Genomic DNA, 13811 nt, shown 5'->3' with positions numbered 1-13811 from the left:
CCCACTTTAAGACTGAAACACTTTCAGACTGGTTCTTCTTCAGGCTTTTTAGTTCCTCCTGGTCTTAGCAAGACACATCAACTATAACTACATGATGAAGCAGGACTAGTGGCCAGTGCACATGTGTACATATACACCCCAACTCCCAAGGAGCTTTAGAGAAATATTTCCAGTGGGGGGGAAACCAACAGAAAAAAAGCAGACTCCACCCATCTTTCCTTGACATAGTGCAAAAGACGTGCACAATGCTGCATATTTAATTGCCCTTTTAAAAATCACCTCTTGGATGCACTGTCTAAAGGGGAAGAAAGAAGAACAAACCCTTTTAGCTTTTTAGGCCATGCCTTTTAAGTAATGGAATGCTGAGAAATGGTGTTAAAAATTGCTAATACATCCTTGCCAAAACTGCAATAATGATAAATCCACTGTAAGGAATGCCTGTTCACAAAGGGAAAATGGAGGGAACTATGCACTGAATTCCAATGGAAGCTTTTGCAATCTCACCCTTAAGTAGCAGAGTCCAGTACAGACTTCACCAATCTGCTCATAACTGCTTGCAAAATCACCTGAGAATCAAACCAGCACAAGTTTTACTACCCATTGGTGTTGATTGTAACCATAGGCAATCAACATATGTTAGAACTATAAGAATAGTAAAGATTACATGAATGTTCAGTTATTCTTTTCTTACCACCTTCTCTTAACCAGTGTTATAGGAGACATGAAAACTTTCTAATGTTTATTTTCAGACAGTTTCTGTAAGCTCAGTGTGTCCTTCCAGCATTCACCAGGTTGGAAACCTCATAGAAGCAAGTTCTCTTGAGGAAATTTTTCTAACAACTATATTGTTAGACGGTCTTGTGAGTCCTTGTTCCCTTTTCATGGATTTGCCAAAATAATCTTCAACAGAGAGCAGCTTTTGCGCTTCTGCCTTTTATTTATGTACAGAACATTAGTACTTCTCCACCTCAAAGGACTTGATTTTCTAAAGCACTCTGAAATCCTCAAAAGCCCCTCTAAAACCAGTTATCTTGACTGAGCTTGGGACAGGCAAAGGGCACAGAAGGAACCCCACTGGGCGAGTTTGATAGGACCATGTGTGCGACCTCCACAGTACTGCACTGGATGGTTTTTTGTGTCTCAGGGCATCACTCTCAGAGTCAGTGTGGCTGATTGTCAGCAGCACTAAATTGTTTCGGTTTGATATTTTAAAGTAACAACAGAAACTTATACAAAAAATAAAATAGCAGCAAAGCAATCAGATTATAAACAATTTGCAACTACAGAAATAATATTTTAACAACTGGGGAATAAGGGAAACCCATTTTCTATGGGTTAACAGGATCAGTTCCATCTGTTATTTTAAGGGGTGAAGCCTGAACTGAGAAATCTGTGTCACACAGAGGCCGGCAGGTTTGTGAACTCTATCAGGAGCTGCTTAACAGTTGGTCTTAATCGTTTTCCAAGGCACAAAGCTGAGATCAAGATGAATCTGTTTCCCACATTGTTTCCTCCCAACAGGGTTGGATTTCAGATTTGCCTGGATTAGAGTAAAGCCACCGAAATTCCCCACCTGGACATTAAGAAGGTTGGAGGCCTTGATTTCAAAGGCAAGTGGTATGCAGTAATTCCAGCCTGGCCCCACAGGACTACAACTTTCATTTCTCATCAGTGAATTGTCTTTGCTTTGTGCAAAACACTTCTTTTTTTTAAAGGAAGGAGAGAGATTTTATTACCTCTTTCCCTGTGTCTTTTTCTTTCTGATCAAACGCATTTTTAGCCTAAATGCTAATGAATTAAAAGCAAAATCATTAGCTCACCTTTTTGCAAGAAATTAGTAAAAGGGCAGATTTTTTTAAATCCCACATTGTTTTTCTGCTTCACCATGAATTTGCTCATGTTATTTTTTCACATAATCGGCTTGGCCTCAGTGTCTGTACTGAGCATGTTACAACAGCAGTGACCAGGGCCTGAACCATCTGCACCTTTATCCTACAAAGGCATTTACCCCAAGGTACAGACCTATTTCAGAAGGTCAGAGTATCTCAAAAGCCTCCTTGGCTAAGGGGAAGAATAGCCCCTCTTCTCTTGCAAAACCAAAAATGTTGTGGCATGCATAAATCACTGTGCAGAAGCCTCTGCATGCCTTTTCCTTCTAGATGATGGGCTCAGACTGGACCAGCCACCTGGCACCCAATTTGCAAAGCACTGCAGGTGTCCTCAACTCCCTCGCAGGGGGAGGGGTCATGGTATCTCTCCTCCACACCCTGCTCTACCCTACACAGATGCCCCAGCCAAGGAAAAATAGAAAAAAGAAAGAAAAGAAAAAAGGTAAATGGTAAAACATAATTTTCCTATGTAGTCTGTGCTGAGTTGGGGAATAAGCTTTAGCTACAGGAGGAGCCCTTCTGCTGGTATAAACTGTACCCTCCACTGGAGTAGTTTGTTGATGCAGATGAGGCTGGAGAGGTCTTTATGAGATGACATAAAAAATAAGCTTTAAAATTAAGCTCCAACAGGAGATTTTCTTTCAGCAGTCCTCCTGAAAAAAGGAATGGGTGTTGCACTAAATCAGCAACACCAAAATAGTGCTTCTGCACCACCAACAGGGACTGGCAGGACCCCTGATATGAGCATGTCCCGTAGGAGGCAAGTATGGTCTGGAAAAGTTCAAGTGCTTGTCTTGGTAAACTCCAACCCATCTCAATGCATTATCCACTGAGCTCCAGCTTCCATCAGATCCCCAAGAGGGTTTACCCTGACAAAGATTTTCCTGTTCTCTGTTCCAGGGAGTCAGGTTCAACTCACTTTAATAGACTTCATAGGAGACTCTTGATTTTGACCCTTGCAAAGAAGTACTTTTGATGAGAGAAACAGAAACAAAGGCCACAATGGCATTTGCATCACCCACGTGGCTGGGAAGAGTATTCAAACATTATTGACTTGAACCTGGAAGGACAGAGATAGTTACACAAGCCATCTCAGATGAGCCCAGATAAAATCATTTCATTTCCCTCTGCTGAAGGCCAGGTGCTGCTGGCTCACTGACAGGCAGAGGCAGCAGGGGTTGGAACGGCTGATGGACTCACCACTTCCACAGCTGCCTCTGCTTTGCCTTGAATCAAGTTATCCATTATCAATCCACTCCTGGGGCTGCACAATTTACAACAGGCATTTAAGCCATCACCCAGCTCCACCTGCCTTAACCATCACTCTCTCAAGTGCTGCACTTCAGGATGCTGATGACAGACAAACTGCTCCAGCAGTTGCATAGCAGTGCAAAGTGAGCAACTAGACAGCCATGGTCCACTCATCAGCCACCCTAACCAGAGCTTTAATTTACCTTAACCTTTGGGAAGGACAGAAGGAGAAGTGGTGTAAATATGTGGGCAAATCACCCACATCCCCTCTCCATTTGCAATGTTACAACGTAAGGCTGGCCATTTGCAGGTTACAAAGCAATTCCTTAAGTTAACATGAGAAAACACCCATTTCCCTCATTTGGCTCCAATATAGCAGTCCTGTTTCATATCCATGGGGGCAATGAGACTTGAAACAAAATGCAGGACTGGATATTGTTACATACCAGTGGAATATTCCAATCTGGAGAAAAATCTCACATTCACAGGAAAAAAGAAGAACCACTGGATTTAGAACAATAACTGGAAACAAAAACCATCCGACGCTTGTTCAGACAAATTAGGGGTTCGCCTCATTAGACTCAACCCTATGTGAAACGCCACACAATAGGGTAGTGAGCCAAAGTGCTAAATATACAATAAATACAATTTTTAAAAGTTACACCCTCCACATGATGATGCTTGAAGGTTTTGTGAGAACACATTTTTATCTATTTGACAGCATGTGTTTTTAATACAGACATATTTGGGCCTGCACGTTGCTATTTTAGTGCTAACATTTACAAGCTTATTTGCTGAAGGCAATTTTTAAAGACATTTTGTCAGTGGCCAAGTCCAGCTTCTATTGAAGTTAACTGGAAGACTCCCACTGACCTCAAATAGGAAACAGCTCAGACAGTCAGGACTGGATTCAAAGTTGCTAAAACTCACTGAAATGCCACAAGTTGAGGACATGGCTTTTGGAGCCAAATGGGTAAGCACCCAGGAAGAGAACAATGCCATAAGAAATAACAGGAGAATATGAATTAATAAATAAATTAGGATGTGCTGCCATGTAATTTATTCCCTGGTTCATAGAATCAATAAGGTTGGAAAAGACCTCAAGGATCATCATGTCCAACCTGTCACCCGAGACCTCATGACTACTAAACCATTGCACCAAGTGCCACATCCAATCCCCTCTTGAACATCTCCAGAGACGGTGGCTTGACCACATCCCTGGGCAGCCCATTCCAATGGCCAACAACTCTCTGTGAAGAACTTTCTCCTCACCTCAAGCCTAAACCTCCCCTGGCACAGTTTGAGACTGTGCCCTCTTGTTCTGGTGTTGATTGCCTGGGAGAAGAGACCAACCCCCTCCTGGCTACAACCTCCCTTCAGGTAGTTGTAGAGAGCAATAAGGACTCCCCTGAGCCTCCTCTTCTCCAGGCTAAACAATCCCAGCTCCCTCAGCCTCTCCTCATAGGGCTTGTGCTCAAGACCTTTCACCAGCCTCATTGCCCTTCTCTGGACACGTTCAAGAGTCTCAATGTCCTTCTTACATTGAGGGGCCCAGTACTGTACACAGTACTCAAGGTGTGGCCTAACCAGTGCTGAGTACAGAGGCAGAATAGAATAGAATAGACCAGACCAGGTTGGAAGAGACCTTCAAGATCATCGTGTCCAACCTATCATCCAACACCACCTAATCAACTAAACCATGCAACCAAGCATCCTGTCAAGCCTCGCCCTGAACACCCCCAGCGACGGCGACCCCACCACCTCCTCGGGCAGCCCATTCCAGTGGGCAATCACTCTCTCTGTGTAAAACTTCCTCCTAACCTCCAGCCTAAACCTCCCCTGGCACAGACTGAGACTGTGTCCTCTTGTATGACTTCCCTGCTCCTGCTGGCCACACAATTTCTGATGTAGTCTAATGGATTACCACCCCATGTCACAGCTCATCATCAGTTTTTGCCAATGAGACAGTTTGTGGGGCTGTGCACTACCACTGGTGCTCACTGAACCTGAATGTGAAGAAAACAAAGACACAGAAAAAGAAAATAAAAAACTTGCAGAGAAGGAAGGAATTTTTCAGCAGTCCAGACTGATCATGATGAAACTATAATTAGTCAGACTCCTAAAATCAAGTATAGACAAAAGTACCTGGAGAGTCCCAGCTTTTCTCTCTTCTTCAGATAATTATTTTCCTCTAATTCATCACAACTATGAAAACTTTGTTTAATAGCTTCTAATATTGCTACCAGGGCTATATCTGTGTTTCTTTCATTTGAGTGGAGAAAGAGCTTGAAAAAATTCCTTGCAGACAGCTTTTTTTCTCTTTTTCTTGTTACAGAGCCTACACATGCTACAAGGGCACAAGGGATGGAAAAAGTATTTAATTAGTATTTCCAGAAATATCCTCGTCTAACCCATAATGAGGTCATGCCAGATCATAATCCTCCTCAAATGCAAGAGACAAAGTGATTTCCTTTCATACAACATCTTTTTTTGGGTGCAGCATTGACAGCTTTTCTGTGGTTTCAAAGGAAAAATAAAATTGAGTTAGTCGGAGTGGGGAAGTCCAGAAACACCTAATACATCCCCCTGTGAGATGAATTCAGGAGGCCATACCTCAATGAAGACATGGGTGAGATTTAATACAAGCAGGAAGCTTCCTTATAAAGAAAACAGAAGGAAGAGACAGAAGGAACCCACATCAAAACCACAGCTCCAATTTCCATGTATTCATCTGAATCCCTTTGATCTGTCTGCTCAAATAGTATCTCTTAAATTGTGCATTGGTGCATTTGGGCCACTTGTGTCCATTTGACATTCCTCCCACCTGCAGGAACTGCACCTGACTTTGGGATGGACTCTGGAAAACATGAAGCACTGTGGATTTTGCCAGTCCAGCGGTCTAGGTCAGCCAGATCAGCACTGGTGTATCCTTGGTTTGCCTTGCACTAAAGAGGTGTTGGTGGCTGATACAAAGGTCCTGAGACCAACCCTCTCCATGCAGTGTCACCCCTCCTCCATCAGCGCTTCCAACAGTAACAGCACTGATGGGTTTTGAAGAAGAGAATGGGAGAAGCAGAGGATCTGAAGCTCAGGAAACACTTGAAGCCACATAGCCTGTTGTCCTTAGAACACACTTATATGTGGCAAAATATTAACTTGGAGAAAAGCTTCCAAACTCATTTTGATGAAGACATCAAGAGCTGGAAACCCCACCACTTCCCACAGTGGCTTATTCCAGTAATTCAGCTATACTTTTACATTCAGGCAAAGATAAAAGCTCTAGTGGATGCTGAGGTATAGCTTGCAGCTGGTGCAGGTCCATCACCTTTTCCCCACTGGAATAAAGGGCAAGAGAGTGCAAAGCATTTTCTCTCTTTTAATGTTCTGGAATAAAAATAAATCAGAAAGAGGATATTATCTGCTGTATTTACTATCTTCTGCAAACACAAGCATGTGCCATTTCACTATAGAAATCACTGGGCAAAGCTGATTTACTGACCAGTCTCAGAAAGCCAGAGATTCTCCCCTCTTCTCTCCCATCCCCCAAAGTTTATTGTTGAGTTCTTGGAACATCAAGTACAGAGTGTGAAATAATTTAATGGTGGGGGAATTCTTCACCCTCCTTCTCTATCCCAATATGACTAAATTTATTGATTTTGGATTGCTGTAAATTATAATGTAATTATCCTGCTGCACAAGCAGCTTCCCATTCCAGAAATTAAAAAGCAATTCAGGTAAATGATCTTTAGCTATCATGGTGCATCCCTGCAGAACTCATTAAATTGGGGGATTAGACGACACACCAAAACTTTTACAAGGCAGGTGACATTGAAAACTACCATGCCTGAAAACACAGCACTTCCCAGGGAAGATAACAGAGAAAGCTGCTGGTGTGGCATTTTGTTTTTCCTTTCCCAACTTTGAAATGATATCAACTCCTACATCTCCCAGGATTCCTAATTCTCAATTATTGACTCTTTTAAAAAATAAATATCATTCCTTTGAGACAAGAATGTCATTAAATGGGAAAATTCAAGAGAAGGACAACATCACATTGACACCCATAGAACCTCATTATTTGATCCTGTTGGATCTCAGGTGGAAAAGCAGCTCATGTGAGTTGGAGTCAGCAAGTACTTTCTGGGGTGGGAGGCTGCCAAGAGGCACTGAAGAAAGCTTATATCATATTTCTACCCAGTAAGGTTAATTCTCCAGCTATCCCTAAAAAAAACCCCAAACAGAAAACACCCTCACCCTCTATCTGGTGTGATCTCTAACAGATTAATCACTGATTGACTGTAGTTACAGAAGACACTGCCATACGTGCCCCTTGCCAACACAACTTTTCTTGAATTCCTCTGTCTTTCCCAAAGGTTAAATTTTGCCTCCCTAAAGTTTCCTACTCTCTGTTCAATCAGTTAAAGCTTTTTTTTCCCTTGCTGTCATACACTGTTGTGATGCTGCAAAGCAGCTATCACCAGGCTTCACACTGAAGGTGTCTACAGTCGTTGTTGGCAGATGAAAGGATACATGCACCCATAGTTTGCACATCATTAAGTTTGTAAAATGCTTTGAGGATGAAATGTGCTACATAAATATAACAGGTTATTAAATTTCTTGATGTCATTTCCTTCGTCTAAGTCTGCAGTGGTCTTCAATGGATTGTGCCTAAACCTGCTACTGCTTTTAGCTTCTTAGGGTTTTTTTCCCCCTACCTCAACCCAGGAGATTTGACGTTTCTCCCCACAGCTAGTGAGTATTTCACACCTTCTGGCTGGCCCTGGACAGCTGTTGTGCAGATGCGGGGTGCTGCAAGTCCCTCCAGCTTTCAGGCTACGCGTGTGCAGTCTCTGCTCATTTCCTCTGGAAGCGGCAGCTGCTGAACTTGAAAGACCCCTCTTGCTCCCACCGCTTTTCCTTAAATACAGCCCTTAATTAATACGGAAAGCAGCTACCACTTTTGAGTAGGACAGTGCAGATCCTCAGGATATTAGCCAAACACTGCAGAGATTTATAGACTTAACAGCATGGCCAGGGTACTCAGAAAAGAAGCCAAAACCTTCAGTTTAAAAATCTCCTACACCATCATAAATTTCAACTTTATCTGCAAGTTCTTCTCATTGTGAAAGTTCACTCGTTCTGTTATTTCACTTCTAGTAAGTACCATGTCCTAATTTGGACATTTCTGAGCATTCAGCTGAATTCTGAAGATATATGACATACCCAGTAGTCTCTTCTCCTACTAAAAACAATCTATTAACTCAGAGTTTTGTGAAAGCCCGAATCATAATATCATGTCTCTGTTTACAGCAGACAGGGCTCAGCAATCACTCTCTCTCCACCTCTCCACCACACAGTGCCACGATTACACAAGGCACGGCAGCAGGAGCACAGGACATCAGTGCCAATCGCTGTTCTTTTTTGGGGATGCACACATACTTTTCAAATTTCCTAAAAGGACACATTACTTGGATTTGGCTAAGCATCTGAAACCACTTGCAGGCCACACACAAGTTACCGAGTAAGCAGACAACATCCTCTTCTCAAACCCTTACAGACACAAGCAGATTTTCAAAACACGTACTTCAACCGTCTCAGCAAATTGTTTCCCCTGTGCGTTGGTGCTGGGAGCCTAGTGCCTGCCCTCCCTCCTCCTTCTCCTTCCTTCCCCCTCCTTTCACTGCTTACAGCAAAGAGAACATTAGTGCTGGACTGAACCTGCTCCAGTTCTTTTATATAGATTTAGACCGTATAATTTGATCGCAACCACAGGCAGTTTTATTGCCCTGATTTATATGCAGGCTTGCAGGGGGTTGGGGTTTTTTATCCTTTCCTTTTTCTTTTTTTTTTTTTTTTTTTGGTAAGAAAGCAAGTTTCATAGAAGTCCTTTCCCTGCTCCAGCCTGAGGACAAGCTGTGGGACCTCCAGGACTTCTCACAAGGGCTGCAGCACCCTTGCTGTGGTCACTGTGATGAAGTTTCTCCATGAGAACAAAGCCTTCCTGCAGTCTGCTGCTGTGTCACAGCACTCGACTTGTCCTCCCCTGAGAGGCTAGTCCAAGTCACATCTGGGGCAACTGATGTTGCTGCTCCCATTACACACTGGTGAGATACCCCAACGGAAATCTCAGCATCTCTTCCTCTCCCGCCCACTAATCCTCCAGAAAAACTCCCAGGAAAATCAGCAAAAGGCTTCTTTGGCCAAGTCGTTGCTCTTACAATCCAAACAGCAGGAGCTGAAAATCCAGGCAGCTCAGCCATGGAGCTAAGGGAGATGTGGCTTTCAGGCTGGGCATGTTGCTACCAACCATCTGCATTCCCAGGGCACACTAAACCTGGGATCTCTATTAGTATTCTCCGGCAGGCATCTGGTAGTTATTAAATACCAGCCTCCCTGGAGAACTTGCTACCTCCTCATGCTTGACTGGGTGAATATAAGCAAGAGCCACACTTATATCTGCTACCTGAAGAGGCTAGATGAAGCCTGTCTGAAACATGCCAAGACTCTGTATATGTCATTACCAATTTCCTGAATGAAAATCCTGCCTGTCTTTCATTTAATCTGTCCTCTGTCTCATTACGTGCTGTACTAACTACAAAGACAGGTCAGTATGTGACTCAAAACCTCATTTCTGTTACTTACCTAAAGAGATTACTGCCTGAATGAGCATCATGTTTTGGAACAGCAATAACAAAGTTCACCAACAGTCCTGCCCTGTTACTGGCATGTGGGGAGATAATTTTGTACTTGGCTAAGCGAAAAGGCCCATCAGAAATTGAGTTGTCTCAGCTTGGCAACCTCATCTTCACAACAAACAGACTCTTTTTTCTAGCTTCTCTACCTCTTGTCTTTTTCTGTACTCAGACAGCTCATTATGCTTCTATGAGCATATAACTCTTTTGCTCAAATACTTCATAACTTTTCCCTTTTCTACCAAGCTCTCCTCTTAAAGATCCCACAAAATTACATCTTTTGGGTCCAAATTCTGCAATTCCAGTCCTGCTTATTGCATTTCTAGACAACGACTGGTCAAAGGCCTACACAACTCAGCCTTCCTCTTACACCTCAGGTCCAGGCTACCTCTGCTGCTCTGTAAATTGTTGTATCTGAGTGAAGAATTTTGACCATAATCCACCATGGTTTCCACAAAGGACTGTAAACTCAGACTGCTGGTACTTTGTGTCTTAAACCATGTAGTAATAATTTTGCAAAACGTTGAAGCAGAAATCGTGTCCTCTCTGCTTATGGGTTCACACAGCGCTGATTGAATACTGCTGACATCACCTCTTGCCTCCCTTGCATAACAATTTTCTAGAAAAGTATTTATAAATTACCTGTAGAGTGGTTACCAGAAAACTCACAAGTGACATGAACCAGCAGCCACTTCATGCTCAACCCAGGGGCAGACCAAGAATGCCGAGCTTGCGCATTTGCATCATTTGTGAGCATCTGGAGAAACATCGTCCTTTGTGGTTTCTACAAAGATGGCATTCAAAGGAAATTCCATCTTCTGTTCTCATGCCTTACTTGGCTGACATAACCTTCACATTCCCAGTGTGCTGAAGAATGTTTTGGGCCACCAGAGCCATACCTCACAAAACAAGGTTAAGTAAACCAAATTCAGAAGCACATTTCTATTCTGCCCTCTGGACTTAACTACAGGAAGGTTTTGAAGTTGGAAAGGAATAGTTTATCATTTTGGTCACACAAAGGAAGAATAAACTAACACCATCTTTGCAAGAGACATTGTGGATATGGGCAGTAAGGAAAAGCCCTTTGGGCTGATACTTAGAGCAGCTCATTTCTATCTTCGCTCAAGTGCTACAGAGGTTAAAGACCTGCTACAACCTGCCATAAAAGGCAAAACCCAACATTAATAGGAAATGTGTTCCCCTCCCCCATTCCAAATGTATTTTTTATGAGTAAACATTCCTGTATTAAGACTTACTGTCCTCAAAGATCCCTTTTATGTCCCAAAGGTAACCATTTAAGTGATCTTATAACAGCCGTTACTTATCTTTACAATAGGCAATGCACATGAACTCAGTGTCTGAGACTTTCATTTTGCTATAATTTTTTAGTAACTACATATAAATCCAGCCCATTTCAAGTGTCACTGACACTATGTGGCCAACAGATATCCTTGGATCTTATTTCAGCTGCTAAAACATCATTTCAAGTGGAATTATAAGAAGCCAATCTTTTTAGCTTGCTTACAGAAGTGGTGCAACATGCACAGAGCTCAGAAAAAGAGATGCAAATGTTTTTCACACATTCAGCCATCTCATATCTATTTTAAGTCACTGCTCCAGCATTTGAAATACAGGACCTTGCAGTAAAGATGTTTTAAGGACGTCTTTGTAATAACACATGAAGGTTTCTTTGGAGTTCTCTAAAGGGAAAAAATTGCACCAAACAACAATAGTGTCAGCTCCTCTGCAGCTGATTGCAGTATTAGAGTGTGCACATGCACAGCAGGCTAATGGGAAAGGAAGTTGAGAGCAAGGTTTTCTGAAAAGTTGTCATCCTGTATCAGTGATTTTCTTCTCCTTCTATTACTTGTCTCCAGAACAACATCTTTCCTTTGAAATTACACTCTGAGGACTTTGCTAAAACCACTGTCTATTGCTTCGGTCAGGATGAAACCCTGAAACTCTGCGTGGTTCCTGTAAATTCATCCAGGTTCTGTCCAGAACTCTGTCCATGTACTTGACCCTCAGCAAAGCATTTGATGAACCTCACTATGCAGGTATGCATGTAGGAAACTCTTAAAATGGAAAAAAAATATTTTCCTCTTGTTTCATTATAAGAGATTTGCATAGCTATTAACAACAGTGTTCTCCAACTGAGCTTGCCAGGTAAGAGCACCCAAAAAACTTTCTTACTCCAGAGATCCCTTGGAATACTGTCGGTCTCCACTATAAATATTGATATCTTCCCTAACCCTGCAAATCTGTGTTATTGGACCCCTTTGACAGCAGCAAATTGTCTTGACCTCAGATATACAAACAACATTGTCTTGTAACAGAGCACCCAGAGGCAGCAGCACCCTCTTGCAGCCAGTGGGGAGGGAGGAATGGAAACCTCAATATGGTCTGACCCGTTAAGTGCTTCAGTACGACCAATGCCATAAACATGCTAACCAGATGCTGATGGATGGGCCTGGAGGCCCAAAGAACAACACAAGTTCATTATATAAATGAAAGAGTGAAGGGAAGTCAAGCAGCTTTCCCAAAATCATGAGGGAAATTTGGGGCTGGATCAGGAACTGAAACTAATTTTCTACAGGCTCAGTTCTGTGCCTGTGCACCATAGGGAGCCGCCAAAAAATTGGGTATCTTCACACAAGCAGCCTCTGGGAGTCGGGTCAGCTTCCCACAACACATAATAACTCCTCTCATTAAAACAGGACGTGCAAACCAATGCCTAAAGTCCTCACCTTTGTGTTTCTCTGTTTACAGTTTAAAGTGTGGCAGTAAATGCCTCAGAAAGAACTCACAGGCTCTACCTGTGAACTGGTATGAGCAAGACTGCACTTAATCTCAAGCCTCACAGAGAAGGCACTTCATGTATTTACACAGAACACTGATATTCACACCAGCCAGCATGCAGAAGAGGATGCTGCTTAGATCCCCTGGTCAGTGCTGGTCCATCCCACAAAGATCAGTCATAAACCCAGGTGAGCTACAGGCAGGAAAACAACACAAAGAAAAATCATTTCCCTGCCCCATTTCAGACAGAAAAAAAAAAAAGTCACTTGAGGAAAATCTAAACATTTCTCAACACTTTGAACCCAATGTCAGGAGTGCTGAGCCCTTACCACTTTCTCTAGGTTCAGAGCATCTTATAAGTTGCAAAAGGATCCCAATTTTCTTTAAATGATTAAACTGCTGTCGTAGCTGCACACTTTGGGGCCAGGGGCTTACAGGAAGACACCTTGTCTACGGGATGGGTTTCAGGAATGCTCAGACACTGATTTTTAGAATCATAGAATTATTTGAGTTGGAAAATACCTCTAAGATCATTGAGTGCAACCTTCAACCCAACACCACTATGGCCACTAAGCCATGTCCCAAGTGCCATGTCTACATGTTTCTTGAACACCTCCAGGGACAGCGACTCCACCACCTTCCTAAGGCCACTAGACAGAATAATTAATTTTCTCTAATTTAAAAAAAAAAAAAAAAAAAAAAAAAAAAAAAAAAAAGAAATAAAGTTCAGCAGAATGGGTTGTATCCTCCCAGGCCTCTGCACCTCACTCATTGTGACATGAAACCATGAAAGCAGAATTCACGGGGCACAGTTTAAGGAGGAGGAGAGCAATGTCAAGTCCTCCTTTTACTCCAGGGTGTATGGATGACTTCTCAAGGCCACACAGAAATTCTTCAGGAAGTGCCAGGAATACAAGCTCCATTTCTTGATGCTGGTATTGGATGCACAGCATTTCTAAGAACATTTTTCTCTGCCACTCATCTGACCCCTGGAGCAGTCCCACTGCTCCACACAGGCAGCTGTGGAATGCTCTGCCAAACTCTATCAATTATTTACCGTCAAAAAGGAAGACTTAATCTGTGTGATAAAAGAATGGATTTTATCTAAAGCTTGTTCTCCTTAAAGTGATTTACACAACAGGCCTCTCTAGTTGCATCCCTTAACATAATTATTTACTTC

At 42.6% G+C, this 13811-nt stretch overlaps 1 protein-coding gene across 3 annotated transcripts in view; it reads right to left on the bottom strand.

The window, feature by feature from the left end:
- GLI2 (GLI family zinc finger 2) overlaps positions 1-13811 on the bottom strand; it is a 193412-nt gene that overhangs the window by 120622 nt on the left and 58979 nt on the right. The window lies entirely within an intron of this gene.

This window comes from Dryobates pubescens, chromosome 2 (genome assembly GCF_014839835.1).
Source record: "Dryobates pubescens isolate bDryPub1 chromosome 2, bDryPub1.pri, whole genome shotgun sequence".
Classification (NCBI taxonomy): Eukaryota; Metazoa; Chordata; class Aves; order Piciformes; family Picidae; genus Dryobates; species Dryobates pubescens.
Note: the sequence above shows the minus strand (reverse complement) of the source record. Positions and strands in the feature narration are given on the sequence as shown.